This window comes from Vitis riparia, chromosome 14, assembly GCF_004353265.1.
Source record: "Vitis riparia cultivar Riparia Gloire de Montpellier isolate 1030 chromosome 14, EGFV_Vit.rip_1.0, whole genome shotgun sequence".
In the NCBI taxonomy this organism is placed as follows: domain Eukaryota; kingdom Viridiplantae; phylum Streptophyta; class Magnoliopsida; order Vitales; family Vitaceae; genus Vitis; species Vitis riparia.
In genome coordinates, this window is record NC_048444.1 from 7,284,399 (window position 1) to 7,292,976 (window position 8,578).

Consider the following 8,578-nt stretch of genomic DNA (forward strand, 5'->3'; position numbering starts at 1 on the left):
CCTGAATATGATCCATTTAATAATTATGTCAAACTGATTTCTCATTTGTTACATGGATAATACAATTAGACCCTGTGTAGTCCATTTAATAAATTGGTCGGGTTGGTTTTGTATGATTCTAAATAACCTGTTCATATAATTCTAATTCATTAAATTTGCTAATACCATTATGACATATTTAATCTCTTTAATATTTTAAAATTATATATATAAGAAAAATCGAAATGCATTTTTAAGTTTAATTTTTTAAATCTTAATTAGTTTAATTATAATATGTTGATAACATTAAAAATAAAATAAAATTTTATGTTACGCTTCTTTATAATTGTATTCAATTTTTTAATTATTAAATGTTTTTATTTTTGTAATGCCGTTTACTTTAGTTAGTTAGTTATTTTTTAATTGCATGATATTCATAATCCAAAAAATATTTTTAATTTTTATAATTTTTAGATATTTAAAATAAATAAATTTTAATGGGTTGGGTCATAAGTAAGTCATTTTGACACAAGTAAAGTAAACGAGTTAGATAGATTGAATACTCAAAAATCTAAATATGACTCTTTATTAAATGGGTTACATAAATTGACTCAATTATAACATAAATACAATATATCTAACTCAAACCTGTTAAAATTCATGATATTTTCAAATCATGTTGTTAAATTGTGTCAAAATTGCCACCTTCAAGTGTTGTTGCTTGTGATCAGAGTGAATCTTTACTAACAATCAATTGTTGTATGATATGAAAGGGGTTGAAATCTAAGTTAATGACATTACAAGCCTCAACTAATCATCTTGATAAGTATTTTTATTCCCAATTATTTTACAGAGTTTTGTTTTGGTTTATTTAGTTTTTAGCATGTTTAGTTCTATCTCCCTTGGTTTTGATTTCCTTGAATATTTTAGATACCTTGAAAATCCTTGAAAATTGGAAAGAGCTTTTACTCACATAAGATTTGTTTGTTTTTTTTTTCATTTCTATCAAATGAAAATAATTAGAGTTGAAAACTTAATTGTTTTATTCTCTTTCTTATTTATAAATTTAACTTTTACAAATATCATTTGTAGGGGTTGTCATATAAGAAAACCATGAGACCCACCATTATATGTTTCATTTCTTATTTAACTTTCACATAAATCCAATATCATATTCAACAAGAGTCCTTTGTGGGGATCCATAAGATGTAGACATAGATCCAATATTGTATTTTTTGTCTTTTGGGCAGACAAGTGCATATGGTTTGAAGATATTTATCGAAAAATAAATGAGTATAAAAGTACTTTTACAACCTTGTTGCTCTTCCTTAACCTTGAAAGGGTTCAAGGATAATAGGATTCTTGAGCAAAGTCATTTCAACACTTCCAACTAACCTTGAAAAGGATTTTTGATGTTGAGAACCGGTTTTTATTCTTCTTAGGGTCATGACACCAAACATTACTCTTAGATAGCAACTTTGGTAGGAGTGGGGCAAGTGAATTTTACTCCTTGGTTGCTTGATGATTTTTAAAACTCCGTATAGTTTAGATTTTTTATTTGATAAAAGAAAAGACAATAGGAAAAGATGGTCCTAGTGGACATGCCAAAAAATTATGCACAAAATTTTCTTTAAGAAAAATTAGGTGGTAAAATTGAAATATATTGATTTTAAAGGATGATGTGGGTACACTCTCTATCATATATTCTGATTTTTCCTTTTGTAGTTGTTAATCGAGGGCCTAAAAAAGTTTGATCTCTAATTGAAATTTTGTTGAAGATTTGATGGCACAAGGACTTAACTTGATGTGGTTTGAGTCTTGAGTTAACTTGGGCTTTAATTTGACTTAGGCTTTTATTTTACTTGCGTCTTGGCTTGATTTGAGTCTTAGGTGGTGTTTGGTTTTTTACTTAATTCTAAATATAACCTTAATGCTTAATAGTGTTAAATATTAGATTGTTTGTTTTTGTAGTATTTTATTTCTATTAAGTATTAAAAAGTAAAAAAATCAATATGTTATTTTTTCTATTTAAAAAAAGCTACATATTTTGGCTTTTTCTATTTAGTAAAAAGTTTATAATAAGTCATGAAAAAAGTAGAAAAATAAACAACCTAAATTCTAAAACTAAATTGCTTTCAGCAAAAGGCCAAAAAAACAAACACCACCTTAATTTAACTTGAGCTTTAACTTGACCTGAGCCTTATCATGACTTAGGTCTTGGCATGACTTAAGTCTTAACTTGTATAATGTTGACCATGGGCTTGAACCATATGATCTCAAATAAAAAAGGTCTTTTTGTAAATCTTAAAGTTTGAAACTTGAAACTTGAAACTTGAATACTTTAAAGATCTTGACAATTCAAAGTCACTTTCAAGAAATTAAAGAATCTTTGAAGATTCAAAGAAGATTTAAAGCCTCTTTTGAAGATTTGATTTTTGAATTGTCTTTTTAAGAGCTTTGAATAAGCTTATTTATAGGGGTTAGTATGAGCCATTTGCAATATTATTCTTTAATTAAAAAAATAATAATATTTAAGGAGATTTAGAAGACTATATTAGTAGTCTTCAATTTGTTTCTTAATGAAAATTATTTCTTTTTTCAATGACCAAATCGACAATTTTTGGCTTATCATACTAGTTATTTGATTTTTGAATTGTCTTCTTGAGAGCTTTGAAATGAGCCCTATTTATAAGGGCTAGAAGTATCTATGAAGTCAAGTTAAACAATCCTAGGTAGGGACCCATAGGAGGGAGGTGAATTAGGTGTTGCTTTTCTTTACAAATTTTAGATGGGCAATTACTTACATCCATTCCCTCTTCCTTTAACCCAAGCCCAGGATTCTTTCACTAGTACTAGGGCTTTCTTCAACCAAGGCCTTCAATTATTTTCCACTTGGATTCAAGGCTTCAATATGTCTTAACAACATCCTTAAGTGATTCCTCACACTTAAAAGATTCTCTCATAAGTACACGAATCAAATGGTCAAAGTTAGCTTCCTAGTTTGTAAATTTAGACCCAAACACACAAATAAACTAATGTTAAGGTGCACTCAAAAAAACTTTCCAAAGCACTTCAATGAATTGCTATAGTGATGGCTCAAGGTTGGTATGTTTATAAATGAACTAAGAGAGCTTCAAACACAAGTTTTAAAGTGAAAGTAGCCATTAGCCCCTGGAGTTAAAGTACAATTGTAGGTGACAGTAGGACTAGAAAGATTTCAATGAGTTGAGGTCTAGTTGACTAGCTGATGTATAATGCTCAATTGCCCTTCAATTGATACTACTTAGAGAAAAAGCTCAAAAGCCTCTCAACTAGTTGAGACATTTTTAAGCCTTTCCTAGACCTGTTGAGTTTGACTTTGATAAAAGCGTTGAACCCATCAACCGAGGACTCGATAGATATCCCCCACACCAAGACTATTTTCAAGATTTGCAATTTTTAAGCTCCATTCATCTTGGGGAAACTAGCTAGCATACTCCCCTATATTTTTGGAAACTCTTTTAATGATAAAACATTGATTTTGTATTGGATTTCTCATCAGCCAATTTTTGAAAAGATTGAGTTAGTTTGGGGAGATTTTGTACACCATATTTGGCTAGTATTAGCCTTTTGAACTATTATTCTTTATTAAAAAAAATTATATTTAAGGAGATTTAAAAGACTATATTTAGTAGTCTTCAATTTACTTGTTGATAAGAATTGATAATTATCAAATTTAAAAAAAATATTTTAATTTTTTTATCAAACATTATTTTAACAATTTTATTTTAATTTTCAATATATATATAGAAGATAACTTGTGTTCTTCTTTTATGGGGCTCCTATCAAGTATGACATTATTTTATTGATAAAAAAAATATACTATGTAATAGACTTTTAATTAGTCATCGTTTAAATTAATTATGAATATTTGATTTTTTCTTGTTAGTATATAAGTACCTTAATTTAAGCATGTGGTAACTTGTAAGAGATTAAATTTTGTATATTAGGGTTGTTAACATTATATATGCATAAAAACAACTTGACTTTGAGCCAACATGAACCCAAAACGATCGTATCTTTGGGTTGCATCATTCTTTAAATCTTAAGGTTTTTAAACTCATGGCTAACATGACCCCAATGTTGATGACATATTCATGTTGCACTTTTCTTAGAACTCTTTTAAGGTGGTGTTTGTTTTTTTGGTTTTTTACTAAAAGCAATTTGTTTTTAGAATTTAGGTTGTTTGTTTTTTTTTTTTTTTTTTTTTCATGACTTATTATAAATTTTTTACTAAATAGAAAAAACCAAAATATGTAACTTTTTCTAAATAGAAAAAATAACATATTGATTTTTTTTACTTTTTAATACTTAATAGAAATAAAATACTACAAAAACAAACAATCTAATATTTAACACTATTAAACATTAAGGTTATATTTAGAATTAAGTAAAACCTAAAACAATTGTATTTTAACTATTTATTTTCTTGTTTTACAAGTATATCTAAATTTCCTTTTGCATGGAATGTGTATGAATGTGTGCTTGTAAATGGGGATTCATTTCATCTTGATGCTGTGGTGTAGTGGTTATCACGTTAGTCTTACACACTAAAGGTCCCCAGTTCGATCCTGGGCAGCATCAATTTCCTTATTTATTTATTGTAGGTTACATTCACATCTTTTGGAGTTTAATAAATTTTCTTATGGAACTTTTAATGAATCTATAACTCATCTTAATCATTTTTAGGTGGACATAGATGATCTTAGTGCTAAGATTAGAGTTGAAACCACACTTAGCAAAAACAAACATGACATGGTGATGTTAGAGTTTTTACTCATTATAAAATGATTGTTAGAGAGTCCAAGAAAGATCATTTTTAGTTCAATGGGACTTGGAGACCACCTAAATGGATTGCACTAACTTATGGTGGATACATTCCATGGCCACTAACTATATATGTAATTATTTATTGGGATTTTAACTAAGAGAAAGTTGAATGAAAGGGGCATGGATCATACTCTAGCTTTTGATGCTAGGATTGCTATATAGTCATGGAAGATGTTACCCTAGTATTAGATAATAATTGTCATCTATAACTTAAGGATTGTCTTTATGTACCCGAGTCTAGAAAGAACCTTGTTTTGATTTCTAGTTTAAATAAAAACATGACATGGTGATGTTAGAGTTTTTACTCATTATAAAATGATTGTTAGAGAGTCCAAGAAAGATCATTTTTAGTTCAATGGGACTTGGAGACCACCTAAATGGATTGCACTAACTTATGGTGGATACATTCCATGGCCACTAACTATATATGTAATTATTTATTGGGATTTTAACTAAGAGAAAGTTGAATGAAAGGGGCATGGATCATACTCTAGCTTTTGATGCTAGGATTGCTATATAGTCATGGAAGATGTTACCCTAGTATTAGATAATAATTGTCATCTATAACTTAAGGATTGTCTTTATGTACCCGAGTCTAGAAAGAACCTTGTTTTGATTTCTAGTTTAAATAAAATTGATTATAAAGTTTATTTCAGTACAGATGTTTTATCAGAAACAATAATTCATTTATTTGCTCAAGCTTATTAATTAACAATCTCTATCATATAACTCCTATTTCTATACTACCTTGATTGAAAATAATTATATCTCATTAAAGAGAAAAGTACCTTACACTAATCAAACATACTTATGACATTTTTGCTTAAGTCATATAAATCTAAATAGGATCCAAAGACTAGTTAAGTTTGAAACATTGTAGTCATTAATTCTAGAAGACTTTCTAGTCTATGAATTCTTTTATAGAAGGTAAAATAACCAAGATGCCATTTACTACTAAAGGGGTAAGAGCCAAATAATGTTTGGACTTAGTGCATTGATTTGTGTGGAACCTTGAACGCCCATGGACATTAAGGGTATGAGTATTTCATTATCTTTACTGATGATTACTCTAAGTATGGTTATATTTACCTTATGCATAGGAAATTTGATGCCTTAGATAAATTCAAGGAATTTAAGGTGGAATTAGAAGCAATTAGGTAATCACCTTAAGATACTTTAATTTGATCGAGGTAGAAAGTACATATTAGGTGAGTTTGATTCTTTTATGAAAAAACATGAAATTACATCTCAATTAAGTGCCCCTGAAACTCCATAGCAAAATATAGTGGTAAAAAGAAAAAAGAAATCGAACTCCAATGGACAAAGTGAGATATATGATGAGTTTCTCAACACTCCATACCTCTTTGTTAGGAAAATGCCTTGGAAAGTGCATGATATCTTCTTAACCTAATTCCATCTAAATCAGTACCTTTGACTCTTATAGTGATGTGGATAGGTTATAAACCTAGTTTGCACCATGTTCGAACATGTGGATGTCTAATACATGTGCTGTAACCAAAGATAGACAAGTTGAAATCAATACCAAAAGTTTGTCAGCTTATAGGTTATCCAAAATGAACAAAAGGTTATTACTTTTATACGTAGGTCAACTAGAAGGTATTTGTGAGTACAAGTGTCAGATTTCTAGAAGATGACTATATGATAAGTAATAAGACTAAAAGTGATGTCGATTAGAAAACACTAGATGATATTCCCATAATAGCATAAAATACTATGGATCCAATACCAATAATTCTTGATATTTCTAGTACATTGATGTCTCATTGTAGTAGAAGGGTTATAGTACAACTAGACCAATTCATGTATTTGGGAGTCTTTTAGGACAATTCTAGATGAAAGTGAGATCAATCCCAAAGATTATGATGAAACAATGAATGATGCGGATGCATATATTTAGCAAAAAGCTATAGAGGCAAAGTTATAATCTATGTATTTGAATAGAGTTTGGCTTTAAGGGATAAAACTTATAGGGTGCAAGCGGGTCTACAAGATAAAGAAATGAGTAAATGGAAAGGACAAGACATATAAGGCTAGGCAAGGTTATAGTAAAAAACCTAGTTTCAATTATGAAGAGACTTCATGTCGATAGCCATGTTTAAGTCCATCAGATACTCCTATTCATTATGGGACATCTTGATTAAAAAGATATGACAATTGGATATTAAGACAACATTTTTTAATGACAATCTTGATGAGAGCATCTACATGATACAACTAGATGGTTTCATAGCAAAGAGCAAAGAGAATTTGGTATGCAAGTTGCATAAATCCATTTATGGATTAATGTAGGCATCTGACTCATGGAACAAACGTTTTGATCAAGCAGTCAAGACCTTTGACTTAGATTATAATAAGAATGAGTCTTGTGCGTAAAAAAATGTGCAGAGAAGCATGATGGTCTTTATGATATTATATGTTGATGACATTCTACTCATTGGAAATGATGTAGGGTTATTGTCATTAGTTAAGATCTGGTTGTCTACTCAATTTCAGATAAGAGGTTTGGGAAGAGCACAATATATTCTCTAGATCAAGGTCCTAAGGAATTGCAAGAATAGGAAGTTTGTGTTATCTCAAGCTACCTACATTAACAAGCTTTTAGTTAAGTATGAGATGTAGAATTCCAAGAAGAATTTCCTACCCTTCAAGCATGAAGTTCTTTTTTCTTAGGATCAATGTCCTAAGACACTTAAAGGGAAAGAGTGTATACATGAAATACCTTATGCATTAGTAGTGAGTAACATTATGTATGTGGTACTATATACTATACCAAATATTTACATTTCAAAAGGTATGGTGAGTAGATATCAGTCTAATTCAGTCTTAAAACATTGGACAACAATTAAGTATATATTCAAGTATCTTAGGAGAATAGGGGATTATATGCTTGTGTTCCATGGTGATAAGATAGTACCCATTGGGTACATAGATTCACATGTTCGTTCTAATAAGGATTCTTGTCGATCTATCTATAGGTGGTATGACTATTAGTTGGAGGAGTGCGAAGAAATTTTGCATTGTTGACTCTGATCTAAAAGCCAAGTACTTTGTAGTTTCAAAAGCAGTAAGGGAAGTCATTTAGCTTATGAAGTTCCACATGGGACTTGGGGTAGTACCCTTGTCAACACCTAATACATAAGTTATTCTACATATACTAGGTCTAGGCTTGCACCACCTATGTTGACATTGAACCTTCCTATATCCAACAATGTTTTGTTTTACTTATTATTACTTAGTAAAACCCTTCATTTTAACACATACATATTACTTTACTTATGACTTATTTCCAAATCAAAGCTCATTTCTTATAAAAGAACATAAAGTAGTAAGCTTCCACCAAGGAATTTTGTTGGTCACCAACTCAAATTGGACTAATTTCTCCAAGAATCTTATCATAAGGGAATTAAAAAATAACCACCTTAAGCATAACAACTCTAACATCACCATGTCATATTGGTTTTTTCCAAATATGGTTTCAATAGAGCAACCGACGTAGTTTGCACTATGTCACAAGTGCTAAAATGATGTTTAGAATCTAAAGAAAAACTATGTCTATGATCACAACAACCTTACTATGTGAGATGTGGATATCAGCTTACCAAAACCAATTTTATACTTGAAAATAAATAATGAAAATGATGTTGCCTAGTATCAAACTGGGGACCTTTAGTGTGTAAGACTAACGTGATAACCACTACAACACAACATC

General features: G+C 29.7%; 2 non-coding genes across 2 annotated transcripts; one reads left to right on the plus strand and one right to left on the minus strand.

The window, feature by feature from the left end:
* Positions 1–4,529: 4,529 nt before the first annotated feature.
* On the plus strand, positions 4,530–4,602 carry TRNAV-UAC. The gene has a single exon. It is a non-coding gene; the product is annotated as a tRNA-Val (tRNA).
* A 3,903-nt stretch (positions 4,603–8,505) lies between these two features.
* TRNAV-UAC lies at positions 8,506–8,578 on the minus strand. The gene has a single exon. It is a non-coding gene; the product is annotated as a tRNA-Val (tRNA).